The sequence below is a fragment of the Ursus arctos genome, unplaced genomic scaffold, assembly GCF_023065955.2.
Source record: "Ursus arctos isolate Adak ecotype North America unplaced genomic scaffold, UrsArc2.0 scaffold_10, whole genome shotgun sequence".
In the NCBI taxonomy this organism is placed as follows: Eukaryota; Metazoa; Chordata; class Mammalia; order Carnivora; family Ursidae; genus Ursus; species Ursus arctos.
Window position 1 is genome coordinate 27,347,684 of NW_026622764.1, and position 13,915 is coordinate 27,361,598.

The following is a 13,915-nucleotide window of genomic DNA, read 5'->3' on the forward strand; positions in this document are numbered from 1 at the left end:
AATAAAATAGCAGTGGCGGTTGTAAAATAGAGAGTCATATAAAAGACTGATTAGAAGGCCTCTCACAGGAGGTAGCATTTGACCAACACTTAAGGAGGAGAAGGAACCATCTGTGTCAAAGTCTGTAGGAAGACTGTTCCTTGCAGAAGGAACAGCAAGTGCAAAGGCCCTGTAGCAGATATGATCACCGTGTGTTCCAGGAAGAGAAGGAAGGCAACTGTGGCTGCAAGGAACGTTGTGATGGGGGAGAGAATGGAATAACATGAGGCTAGAGAAGTAGGAGGGGGCCGCATTAGTTCGGTTCTTTGAGGCCTTATACAGTGAGACCTTAGATAATTTAAAGCAGGCAGGGACTGATCTGATTTTGTTTTAACTCCACTCGCTTAGTGGAGATTAAGGGGGCAAGAATGAAAGTAGACTATTCGGAAGGGCATTGTAGGCAGGAATGTAGGTCGTTTATATTAGAGTGATAGTGGAGACAGAACGAAATAGGTTTCATAAGTAGATCTGATAGAACTTGCTGATGGATTGGATGTGGGAGATGAGGGAAAGGGAAATCAAGGATAATGACTAAGAAGGTAGCCCAAACAGCTGGATGGGTGATGATAGAGAAGACTGGGAGAGAACAGGTTGAGGGGAGGAGGAAAGGTAATCGGTGTTTGTTACACATCCAAGTTAGATATTTAAGAGGTGGTTGGGTTGAGTCTAGAACTTGGGCAGGAGTAGAGAAAGTTAGAGTCATGCAGAGAGTATTTGAAACTGTGGAATTGTGGAAGATTTCCTGGTAAGAATGTGTTGATAGGGAAGAAAGGAGGGCCCAGGTCTGAAGTAGAAGACTAAGATTTATGTTACTAACGAAACAAATGTATGGCAAGAGAGGAGAGTTGTCAACTTGATGGGATGCTGCAGAGTGGATGAAAAAGGTGGAGGCAGGTAAGTGGCCCTTAAGTTTGGAAAGGTAAAAGTCATTGGTGACCTTAGCAAAATAGTTTTATTGATGTGAGGTGGTCCAGATAGAAGCTTTATTTCAGTGGATGGAGAGAGAGCATGCAACGGTGGTTGTAGTGGTTTAGAGGACGAACTCCAGAGTCTGAATGGCTGGCTTTGAATATTGCATCTGCCACTTACCAGCTGTATAATATTGGGTAAATTACTTAACTCAGTGCCTCCCGTTTCCTCATCTGTATGGGGAAATAATGAATATGTATTAAGAATCCTTGGACAGTGCCTGGTTTGTAATTAGCACTCAAGTATTAGGTGAACAGAAAACATAAAAAAAAAAAGTTTTGAATTTAAATAGCATTCCTTTTTTAAAAAAATTTTTGAATTATAGTTGACACACAATGTTACATTAGCTTCAGGTAAACACGCAGTGATTTAACATCTCTGTACGTTATGCTATAACCTAAAAGATTATTTGTAGTTATGTAGTGTGTATGCTTGTGACTTTTATTCAGTTTTAATAAAGCGTGTTTCAGATATCTTATAGCCTACTTAGATGACTGTGGGACTGCAGTCATTACTGTTAGGATAAATAAGGCCACTGGTACAGCTTAGACAGTGGCAGGAATTGGGATTGGTCCTTTCATAATGTACATTGCTGTGGTAAAATTGAGCCCTTATTGTAGTTCCTACCCCTTTCATTGCATTTCAGGTGAGTTCTTGATGACTTTTAAAGCTTATTCCAATTGTTTAAGACTTGTGGTTTCTAACCTTGGTTTTGTGAAATTTTAAGATGTGTTTGTTATCTAAAGGGATTTTTAGCTTTACTTCGAAAGTGTAATCGCCAAATAGCACCTATTTGAAGGAGGAACATTTGAAGGACCATGGGTAAGATGTAACTCAAAACTCGTATGGAACTTTCTAGCTACTTGTGCTAGTATAGTATCTCATGGTTTTGGACTTCCCCTGCATTTTAAATATGTTAATTCAGCAAACATTGAGTACTTAATCTGTACTGAATGGTAGTGTTAGATATTGGGGATATTGGGAAACAGGCTGAAATAACTATCTTCATAATGTCTACAATTTGGTAGGGAAGACAGAGGTTGAACAAGTAATTATAAGACCTTTGAGTATTATGAAGTCCAGAATGCTGTCAAAATGTATGCTTGGAAGGTCAGGAGAGGCTTTTGCTGGTCTAACATTTGATCTTAGCTTAAAAGGATGAGGAACAGTTTGCTAGGGCAAAAAGGTGGGAGAGCTGTGAAAGCATTCTAGGTTTTGAAGAACAGATTGTATGAAAGCCCTAAAATGAAAAAAAAAAGTGTCTTAGGGGAAATGAAAGAAATTGAAAAAAGACCAAAGGGAAGAATAGCAGTGGATAGTTCCAGAGAGAGGAGCAGGATCATTCAAGACTTTATTGAGTCATGTTACGGATTTTGGATGATAATTGAAGGATAGTGGAAGCCCGAGAAGGGTTTTAGGGCAGGAGAGTTTTCAGATTGACATGAAAACAAACACAAACCCAGCGTGGTTGCAGTGTTTGGCATGAAATAAAAGTCGATAAATCTGCTTGTTATTTGATTATAAGGTCTGTATGTGTCAGGGCTCTGAGTTTTGTGTTTTTTTTTTTTTCTCAAATTACTGAAAATGTAGGTGTTAAAATTGGCATCTTGAAATACTTAAGATTGATATTTTGTTCTCTCAAACATTTGCTTAGTCATACTGCCATAATAAAATGAAATTAGTTGTTGGCCTTTTCTTCAACATTCATTTCTTTTTGCTAATGTGAAGTCCTGGAAAAAAAAATTTAAGCTTTTTTTTTCTTTGGTGGTGATGTTCAATTTCTGTTTTTGTTTTCTAAACAGAAAAGGTTTCCTGTATTTTGAAACTTTCTGTGAGTTTACACATCACTAAATGTGGTGACTTAAAATCATGGACTTCAGTAGCTGGAGGGAAACCTCAAAATCAAATCAAATTTGAAAAACTTAATTTTTCAGAAAATGGAGAGGCAGATAGACTTAGTGATGTGCCCAGATTTTGTGAGGTTAGTAGTAAAGTACAGAATGCATAGTTTTGTGCTCCTGCTTCTATGTAGTGCTGTGGAGGTAATGTAGTGGAAAGAAACCAAGTTTTGTTACCATATAAACTGGTCTTCACGTCAAAGTTCTGCCACTTATTAACTGAGTAATCTAGGCAAATGAACCTCTCCTTTCCTCAATGGTATAATAGGGGGAATTACACTTATTTCCTTCTGTAGTTGAAAGAATTGAGACATAATTTTTTAAAAGATTTTTAAATTAATTAATTAATTAAAGAGAGAGCCATGGTGGGGAGAGGGTGAGGGAGAAAGAATCTTAAGCAGACTCGCTGCTGAGCTTGGAGCCCTGCAGGCTCATCTCACAACCTTGGAATCATGACCTGAGCCACCAGGAGTTGGATGCTTCACCGACTGAGACACCCAGGGGCCCCCGAGTCACATTTTTAGGAGCCTGGCCCTACCCTCCTTCCTTAAATACTGCTTAATTAAACATAAATAGGTTACATTACTGGCTACTGTTAACTATTACCACCACTGCTGCTGCCGCTACCACCTGCATTTGTATGCACTGTTGAAAGTTTTGTATTACTTCCAAGATCTGAGAGGTAAGGATTGTTACTTCATTTTGCAAGTGATGACACTGAGGCACAGAGTTAAGGTACTTATCCAGAGTCACACAGCTAGCCACAGCATGTGACTGCACAGTAATTTAAACTCATGCTTTTTTTTTTTTTTTGCCTCTAGAGCCATGTTCTTAGTTTACTACTACACAGTATAGTGTAATCTACCCTATTATTGTATGCACTTCTTTACTATTACATTTTCATAATACCAGCTGCAGTTATAAAGGAATAAAGTTCTAAAGCATCATGGTTATCAGTGCTTTACAGTATAAGAAAGAAACTTCTTCGGAGTTTTTGTAGTCTTTCTCCCCTCACCCACACTGATTAGCTATACCCTTCTCACCACATTAAAATTATTTTTGTTCCTGTTTTACAGGAAGAATTGAAAGGTGATCTCTTCACTGCTGAACTTTGTTCCTGTTTCCCTCCTTTGATCTTTCTTTTCGTACAGACTTCTTTTGGCATAGAAAGTCAGTTTCCTAGTCCTTAAGGAAGAAAAACTCAGCAATAGAGGCAGCAAAAACAAAACAAAAAATAAAATCATAGTTTTCTTCCAGTCACTTTCATGCTAGCTTTTCCTTTCACTAGTAAATTTAGGAATAGTAATCAGTCTTTACTTTTTCACTCCTTTGTCCCCAACCATTTAGTTCTTAATCCTTTCTCATATAGTCTCTTCCTCCTTATACAAAAACAAAATTGCTTACCTCAGTGTTACCAATGAATTTATTACATGCAGAGATTTTATATAAATTTTATATTCTTTGCCCTAAATATATAACATTAAGCAGTGTTGATGCTGCCTTTTTAACTTCTCATGTCTTTAATCCCTAATACTTTGCTTCTGTTTCTTCTCAAATCAGCTGTCTTTTTTAGTTCTTTTTCTTGCCTTTTAATTATATTTTTTCAAGTTATGTTTCCATGCCTTTTTTCCCTCAACTATTTCTACCCCTGTCGTCTCATTCACATTCATCCCCCTGGATAGTTTCCATTATAATCTGTGCCAGTGGTTCTTAAAAACTGTGTGTGTGTGTGTGTGTGTGTGTGTGTGTGTGTGTGTGTGTGTTTTGGAGTCTGAAAGTTTGATTAAAGACTTCCTTCCTTAGGATATTGCATGTGCTGTATATAAATTTGCATTGAATTTCAGAGCTTTTCCAAGAGAACCTCTAGTCTCTACATTATTTTTCACATATGTATGTTGAGACTTATCCTCTGTTCAAAGCCTTAAGCTCTTATTCCAGTTGCTAGCTGTGTATCTGCCGGGTTCTCCCATCTGAACTTCACACTACATTTCTGAAAATAAATGTTCTCTGAATTTACTAATTTCCATTTCATTTCCTCAAATTTTCCAAGCTTGAAATTTTATTTTTTTAGCTTTTCCTCCCTTCATTCTTTCCCCCTTCAGTTACTCATTGGGTTCTATCTCTTTCTTTTAATAGTTATTAACTAATGACATTGCTCAGTAGGGGGTCTCACACTCCTTATCTAAATTTTTGCAGTTTTTTCTCCCTTCTAGTTCCATCCTGGATGCCCAGCCTTGTTTATATTCTTTTATTTGCTGAAATTTTTAGCACTAAATAAATTGTATACATTTTGACTTGGCTTTCAAAATGTGTAATCTGCTTATCTTTCCAGTTTTATCTTCCCATTTTTTGGTGAGTTTTAATTTCAGCAAAGCTGAACTTTTTTCTTTATCACATTGTTTATACTGTCCCCTTTTCCCAACTTTTAGAGGGTAAGATTCTTTGAGTGCTTATCATATGCTAATCATTATGTATTCATTGAGTGTGATATAGATTCTGTTATTTCAATTTTAAATATGAGGAAGTGGAGTCTTAGGCAGGTTAATATGGGTCATAGCTAATAAATAATGGAGAAAGGATTCAAAACAAGACATTTTGATTTCAGAGCTTTGTTGTGTGTTATGATATACTGCCTTTCTCCATTTCCTTTATATATATTGAAATCAAAGGTCAAGGATGAATCCAGTTCTTCTAGACATTATTTATGATCCATTCATCTGCAAGGAGTGACATGACTTTTTCCTCCTAGCACTAGTTTGCATCAATTATGACATTCACCACTTGCATACTTGTTTAATAATTATTTCTTATTTATTTTAGCTTCATTATTAGAATCTCAGGTCCTTGAAAGTAGACTCCAAATCATAAGATTTAACTGTCTTCCTGTTGTATACAGCACCCAGCACAGTGTCTTCTGTGTGGTATATTAAATACACTGGTTGAAATTTCTAGTTTGTGTAACCATAACCTAAGCAGAGAGAAGTGTAAACTATAAAATGTACCATACTTAAATGAGAATTTTATTTCAGAGCAGCAGATAAGTGAGCAATTTGAAAAGTTACTAATCTCTGGGTCTGTTTCTCTTTATTTTTACTTCATAGCACCTTCAGATTATATAAAGCTTAAGCTATTTTTTTTTTTAGGGGGAAAGGACACTGAAAAATATTAATAACATTTACTCAAAGTATTTTCGAATTCTGTTATGTGCAAGCTGCTGGACTCCATGGAGCTGCCCAGAAAAGAATGCTATATGATAATTCTAGTCTGATGAATTTTACAGCTGGTAGAAGAGTTTTTCTATAATTGATTACTGGTTGAAATATTTTTCATTACCCTCTACATCCCTTTAACTTTTGTTGAGTTGACTCTCATTACCACATTCACTGCTGCAACCTTATTTGGCTTTTTCATCTGAGTGCTGAGTAGTTAAAATGGATTTAGCATTTTCTATATGTTTTAGCACATCCTTGTCTTTGGCTTACAAAAGTTCTCAAATAAAATTATTTTATATGCATATAAATCAAAAGACAGATAGTATTATGAGCAAAACAGAAAATAAGATATTCCAGTGTTTGGTGTCTACACATCAAGAATGACTAATTCAAGCTTGAGCTAAACAGCTTCTAGGAATATTTTTTTCTTCCTCCTGCTTCCTTAGTCCCAGAGAATAGAGAATGAGAGAAATGAGTAGATGGTATAAGCCCTTCCTACCAAACTTAGTCACTTACTTAGTCCCACTACCTCATTTCTGTGGAAAAATCCTTTTCAGTCTACAAAAAGTAACTTCTCAAACAGGTGAAAGTTTATTTTTAACTTGGGGTCGTATTTAGTATTGTGTGTGTTTGAAATAATGGAATTCATTTGAGATCTGTTAGTGATTCTTCCTGAGGTATTTTACCAGCACACAAGCGAATATGTTTATGTATTCTTCTTTCTCCTTTTAACATAATTGGTATCATACTTGGATGTCATTCCACATAATAGATAAAAGTGTTGTCTTTTTTATTACAGTTACATAGTATTTTAATGTAACGAATATGCCATAATTTAACCATCTGTATTGATGAACTGGACAAAAAGTACAACAGTGTATGTATTTACATGACACACCCATGTATACCCATCACTTTGATTCTGCTGTTAATATTTTAGTGTACTTGCCCCTATCCTTCTTTGATGTATTTTAAAGTAAATTGCAGATGTTAGTGAATTTACCTCAGAGTACTTATGCATATCGTTAAGAGTTCAGTATTTATAGTTTTAAAAAAAAGTTGGATATTATATGTATACGATAGTGTCCACAGATCTTAAAGTGTATTGTTTGATGAGTTTTGACAAATGATGTACATCTTTGTAACTCAGTTCCCTATCAAAATAAAGAACATTACCATCATTCTGGAAAGTTTCCTCATTCCCTTTCCCATGCTTCCATTTACCCATAGAAATAAGCACTGCCCTGATTTTTTCCCCACTGTATATTAGTTTTGCCTGTTAAGGAACTTCATACAAATGGAATTTTAGAGTAGGTGCTCTTTTGAGCAGGACTTCTTTTTACTTCTCAAAATGTTCTTGAGATTTATCCATTTCCATATTGTTGCATTTATCTGTAGTTTGTTCCTTTTTACTGCTGGGTAGTATTCCATTATCAAATGCATGCTATATAGTTATAATAATGCCCATGCTATTTTTTTTAGTACTGACTAGTTAATTTAACACATTTTTTCTTTTTCTTTTAATTGAAAATAATACATACTTGTTTTAATTAAAAAAATATAGAAATAGAAACCAAAAGCGAGTCTTTCTAACCCCTTCTTGATCCCCATATGTAAATACATAATTGTATATTTATAAAAATAAACATACATGTATTATGTTTATGTAGGTATATGCAGTTGATCCTTGAATAACACTGGTTTAAATTGCATGGATCCACTTATACATGAATGTTTTACAGTACTGTGAATGTATTTTCCTAATAATTCTTTTAATATTTTCTTTTCTCTAGCTTACTTTATTGTAAAAATACAGTATATAATTACATATAACATATAAAATGTGTGTTAATTGACTGTTTATATTGTTGGTAAGGTTTCTGGTCAACAGTAGGCTAGTAGAGTTTAAGATTTGGGGGAGTCAGAAATTACACACAGATTTTTGACTGGGTGGGAGTTGGTGCCCTTAATCCTTGAAATGTTCCAGGGTCAACTGTTATTTTGTAACATTGACAGGATCATGTTGTTCATATGTTACTGTAAGTGATATTACGGGTAACAGACACTCTGCATATCCTCCCATATGAGTATATTCTTTAGTTTCCTGTTCTTCTCAATGGCTCCATAGTGAATATACTATATAATTCATTTTAATTGTGCTTAAGACATGGGCATTACTTTTTAGAAAAAAAATTAGCATATTTTCTTAAGAGTGTTAAATTCCTGCATATAGTTACAAGAAAGAAAACTTGCCAGAAGGCTTTGAAATGAAAAGTTAAAGTCCTCTTCACACTTCTTACCCTGGCACTTTTAATATGTGGTCTTAATACCTTCAAAATGGCTGATTCCAGTTTTGAGTAGCTCTACCACAGTTTACTTAACCATATTTTTACTTGTGATTTAGTTAGTTTCCTAGGTTTTTTTTTTTTTTACTTTATAAATAACTGCGATGAACATCTTACCATATGTAGTTTCTTTTTCTCTAACTTTTCCTTCTTTCGTTCCTTTCCCTCCCTCATTCTCTTTCCGTCTCCGTCCCTCCTCTTCCCTCCCTTCTCTTTTTTGTTTTTCCTCCTTTCCTCACCCCCCTCCCAGTTTTCATTAGAGGGGAATTATTTTCCAGATGTCACCTGATGCTGCTGTTGGAGGCCTTTTTAACATTAAAAGATGTGTGTTTGAAAGCTCACCCAGGTGTGCTTTTGGCGGTGATTGTTTAAATCCAGTAGTTCGGATAAACTCATGTACATCGTTGTGACAAATAATTTCTCTAGTTTTCTCGTCTCAGAGAGCCATTTAATAAAAAGTGACAGAAGGAGAGGGGCGCCTGGGTGGCTCAGTCATTAAGCCTCTGCCTTCAGCTCAGGGCGTGATCCCTGCGTTCTGGGATCGAGCCCCACATCAGGCTCTTCCTCTGGAAACCTGCTTCTTCCTCTCCCACTCCCCCTGCTTGTGCTCTCTCTCTCGCTGGCTGTCTCTATCTTTGTCAAACAAATAAATAAAAATAAAATCTTTACCAAAAAAAAAGCTAGTCCTTTGAGTGAGTTGTATTTAAAAAAAAAAAGTGACAGAAGGAGAGATAGTATGTCAGTATAAATTCTGGTCTGTTTTTGACTTTATAACTTCTGTATCCTGCTGGTTCTGACACTCCTTGCTGCTGTGCCCACATTCTCCAATTATTAATTTTCCATTGCTTATTGGCAATTTAAAAGTTGTTACGAAAAAGCATTTCTACAAATTTAAGATGTATGCAAATCTTAAAAAGTTACCAAAAGTGAAAAATACTTGAATGATTACAAATTTTACATACAAACATTTAAGTATGCTGTTCAGCAGATCATTTGTTGCTCTTTGTAATAGTTTTTTAATTGAGTAAATCTGCTGAGTAACATTGTGTAAGTTTAAGGTATAAAGTGTGTCATTTTAATACATTTATGTATCAATATGATTGTTGATGTAGTAATATTTATCACATATTATAGTACAATATTATTGTCCATGTGTGTAATACTGTGAATTAGGTCTCCATGGCCTATTTACTACTCATTGCAAGTTTTACCCTTAAACACCATCACGCCTGTCTCCCTCCCTCCCAATCCCTGGTAGCCACCATTTTACTGTTTTTCACAGGTTTAACTTTTCTTAGATTTCACATATAAGTGATTCATACAGTACTTATCCTTTTCTGTCTGATTTATCTTGGCATAATGTGCCGAAGGTCCATCTTTTTTTTTTTCCCCCACAGAAGGAATGAATGTGGCTGAATAATATTCCATCATATTTATGGACCACATCTTTTTTATCCATTTATATGTTGATGGGCATTTGAGTTGTTTTCAGGTCTTGGCTGTTGTGAGTAATGCTGTGATAAAGATGGAAATTCATGTATCTCATTAAAATCTTGTTTTCATTTCCTTTGGGTACATACCCAGAAGTGGAATTGTTGGATTGAATGATAGATCTTTTAAAAATTTTTCGAGGAAAGTCCATGTTATTTTTTATATTGTCTGGGCCACTTTTTGTTCCTACCAACAATGTATAAGGGTTCTCTTTATACTGCATCCTCATCAGCATCTATTGTTTCTTGTCTTCTTGATGGTAACTATTCTAACAGGTATGAGGCAGTATTTCCTTGTTGTTTTGATTTGCATTTCCCTGATGATTCATGACATTAGCATCTTTTCATGTGTCTCTTGACCATTTTGATGTCCTCTGGGGAAGTGGCTATTTAGTTCTTCTCATTTTTTAATTGGAATGTTTGGTTTTGTTTGTTTTTGAGTTGATGGAGTTCTTATATCCTTTGGTTATTAACCCCTTCCAACTTATGGTTTACAAAAATCTCCCTTTGCAGGTTGTCTTTCATTTTGTTGACGGTTTTGTTTGCTCTGCAGAAGCCTTAAGTTTGTTGTAGTCCCACTTGTTTTTGCTTTTATTGCTTTTGCTTTTTGTGTCAGCTTCAGAAACTCATTGCCGATAGCTATGTCAAGGAGTTTACCACCAGTTTTCTTTAAGACCTTTGTTTCAGGTCTTTGAGTTAGTTTTTGTATATGGTGTAAGATTTTGGTCCAGTTTTATTTTTTTGCATAGGACTTTCCAAATTTCCCAACATTTATTGAAGAGACTATATACTTTCCTTTCTTCTTGTAAATTCTTGACGTCTTTGATATAAATTAATTGACCGTGTTTGCATGGGTTTATTTTTGGGCTCTGTTCTGTTTTATTGATCTCTGTGTTTTTATGCCAATACCACACTTTTAATTACTATACTTTGTAATATAGTTTGAAATCAGGGAGTATGGTGCCTCTAGCTTTGTTCTTCTTTTATAAGATTGCTTTGACTATTCAGGGTCTTTTGTGGTTCCATACAAATTTTTGAATTGTTTGTTCTGTTCATCTGAAAAATAGTATTGAAATTTTGATCAGGATTGCACTGAATCTTTAGATTGCTTTGAGCAATGATGGACAATTTCACAATATTAATTGCTCTGCTCCATGAACGTGGGATGTCTTTCCATTTGCTTCTTTGATTTCTTTCACAATCTTGTAGTTTTTGTTGTATAGATCTTTCACTTGCTTAAATTTATTCCTAGGTATTTTATTATTTTTGGTGCTATTGTGAAAGAGATAGTTTTCTTTATTTTTCAGTGTTTCATCATTAGTATGAAGGAATGCAACTGACTTCTGTAAGTCAATTTTGTATTCTGCAACCTTACTGAAATCATTGATTAGTTCCAAAAGCTCTTTGGTTGAGTCTTTGGGTTTTTGTTTTTGTTTTTGTTTTTTTTAATAGGTAAAATCATGTCATTGGAAAATAGTGATAGTTTTACTTTTTACTTTCCAATTTGGATGCCTTTTATTATTTGTCTAGCCTAATTGCTCTAGCAAGGACTTCCAGTTCTATAATGAATAGGAGAGGTGAGAGTGGGCATCATTCTCTTATTCTTGATCTTAGAAGAAAAGCTTTCAGTTTTTCTCCATTGAGTGTTATGCGAGCTGTGAGTTTGTCCTATATGATAGTGTTTATTGTGTTGAGGTATGGCGCTTCTCTACTCTGTCTGTTAAGGTTTTTTATTAGGAAGGGATGTTGTATATTGTCAAATGTTTTTTCTACATCTGTTGAGAAGATCGTGTGATTTTCATCTTTCATTTTATTGATGTAATGTCTTACATTTGTTGATTTGCATATGTTGAACCATTCTTCCATCCCAGGGATAAATCCCATTTGGTCGGTGGTGATGTATAATCCCTTCAATGTGTTCCTTACTTTGGTTTGCTAATATTTTGTTGGGAATTTTTGCATATGTATGCATTAGGGATATTGGTCTGTAGTTTTTTTTGTGGTATTCTTATCTGGTTTTGGTGTCAGGGTAGCGCTAGCCTCATAAAATGAGTCAGGAAGTGTTCCCTCCTCTTTATTTTGGAAGAGTATGAGGAGGATTGATTGGGGTTAATTCTTTAAATGCATCATAGACTTCTCCAGTGAAGCTGTCTAGTCCTGGCATTTTCTTGTGTTGGGAGTTTTTGATTACCGATTCAATCTTTTTACTAATTGTTTTTCAGATTTTCCGTTTCTTCCTCAATCAGTCTTGGTAGGCTGTGTGTTTCTAGAGATCTATACATTTCATCTGTTTATATGATTTGTTGGCATATAATTATTCATAGTACCTTAAGATTTTAAGTATTTCTGTAATATCTATTGTAATGCCTTTTTCGTTTCTTTTTTTTAATTTTATTTATTCATGAGAGATGTGGGTGGAGTATTTCTGTAATATCTATTGTAATGTCTTCTTTTTCATTTCTTTTTTTTTTTAATTTTATTTATTCATGAGAGATGTGGGTGGGGGGCAAAGGCAGTGGGAGAAGCAGGCTCCCCACAGAGTAGGGACTCTGGGATCACAACCTGAACCAATGGAGCCACCCAGGAGCCCTTCTTTTTCATTTCTGATTTTTATTTTATTTTTTATTACTATTTTTTTTAAAGATTTTTATTTATTTATTTGACAGAGAGAGACAGCCAGCGAGAGAGGGAACACAAGCAGGGGGAGTGGGAGAGGACGAAGCAGGCTCCCAGCAGAGGAGCCTGATGTGGGGCTCGATCCCAGAAAGCTGGTATCACGCCCTGAGCCAAAGGCAGACGCCCAACGACTGCGCCACCCAGGCGCCCTGATTTTATTTTAGTTTTTGAGCGTTCAGGTCTTTTCCTCTTAGTCAGCTAAAGGTTTATCAGTTTTGTTTATCTTTTCAAAGAACCAGCTCTTAGTTTTGTTAATCCTTTCTGATATTTATCTGGTCTTTATTTCATGTATTTCTACTCTGATCATTATTATTTTCTTCTTTCTGCTAACTTTGGGCTTAATTTATTCTTTTCCTAGTGCCTTGAGGTGTAAAGTTGTTTATATGAGATATTGCTAATTTTTTAATATATGCATTTACTGCTATAAATTTTCTTAGAACTCCTTTTGCTGCATCCCACAATATTTGATATGTTGTGTTTTTATTTCATTTGTTTCAAGATAATTTTTATTCCCCATTTGGTTTCTTCTTTGACCCAGTGGTTTAGAAGTGCACTGCTTAGTTTCCACATACATGTAGATTTTCTTACTTTTCTCTTGTTGATTTCTAGTTTCATACCATTGTGGTCAGAGAAGATAGTTGCTATGATTTCAATCTTCTTAAATTTGCAAGATTTGTTTTGTGGCCTATCTTGTGCTGTTATCTTGGAGACTGTTCCATGTGCACTTGAGAAGAATGGTTATTTTGCTGCTGTTGGATGGAATGTTCTATGTATCTGTTAAGACCATTTGTTCTGAAATGTGGTTCAGTTCCAATGTTTCCTTGTTGATTTTCTATCTTGATAATATGTCCATTAACAGATAGTGGGGTATTGAAGTCCCCTACATTTACTTATTGTATTGCTGTCTGTTTTTCAAGATCTGTTTTAGTTGCTTAATGTGTTTCAGTGCTCAGGATATGGGAGTGTGTGTATTTACCATTGCTATATCTTCTTAATGTATTGACCCCTTTATCATTATATAATGATCTTCTTTGACTCTTGTTACCTTTTTTGGCTTGAAGTTTATGTGTCTAATGTAATTATGGCTCTGCCCACCTTTTTGCTTTGCTTTGAATATCATCTATCATTTCACTTTTGAGCCTATGTGTGTCATTAGAGTGGAAATGAGTCTCTTGTAGGCAGAGTTGGGTTGTGTTTTTTTTTTTTTTAATCCACCCAGCACTCTGTTTTGATTGGTGAGTTATTTCATTTATGTTTAGGATGATTATTGATATGTAAGGATTTAC

The 13,915-nt window shown here is 35.1% G+C and overlaps 1 protein-coding gene across 20 annotated transcripts in view; it reads left to right on the forward strand.

Annotated features, from left to right (window-relative positions):
* RBM26 (RNA binding motif protein 26) overlaps positions 1-13,915 on the forward strand; it is an 85,820-nt gene that overhangs the window by 1,089 nt on the left and 70,816 nt on the right. The gene's annotated exons all lie outside the window — the stretch shown is intronic.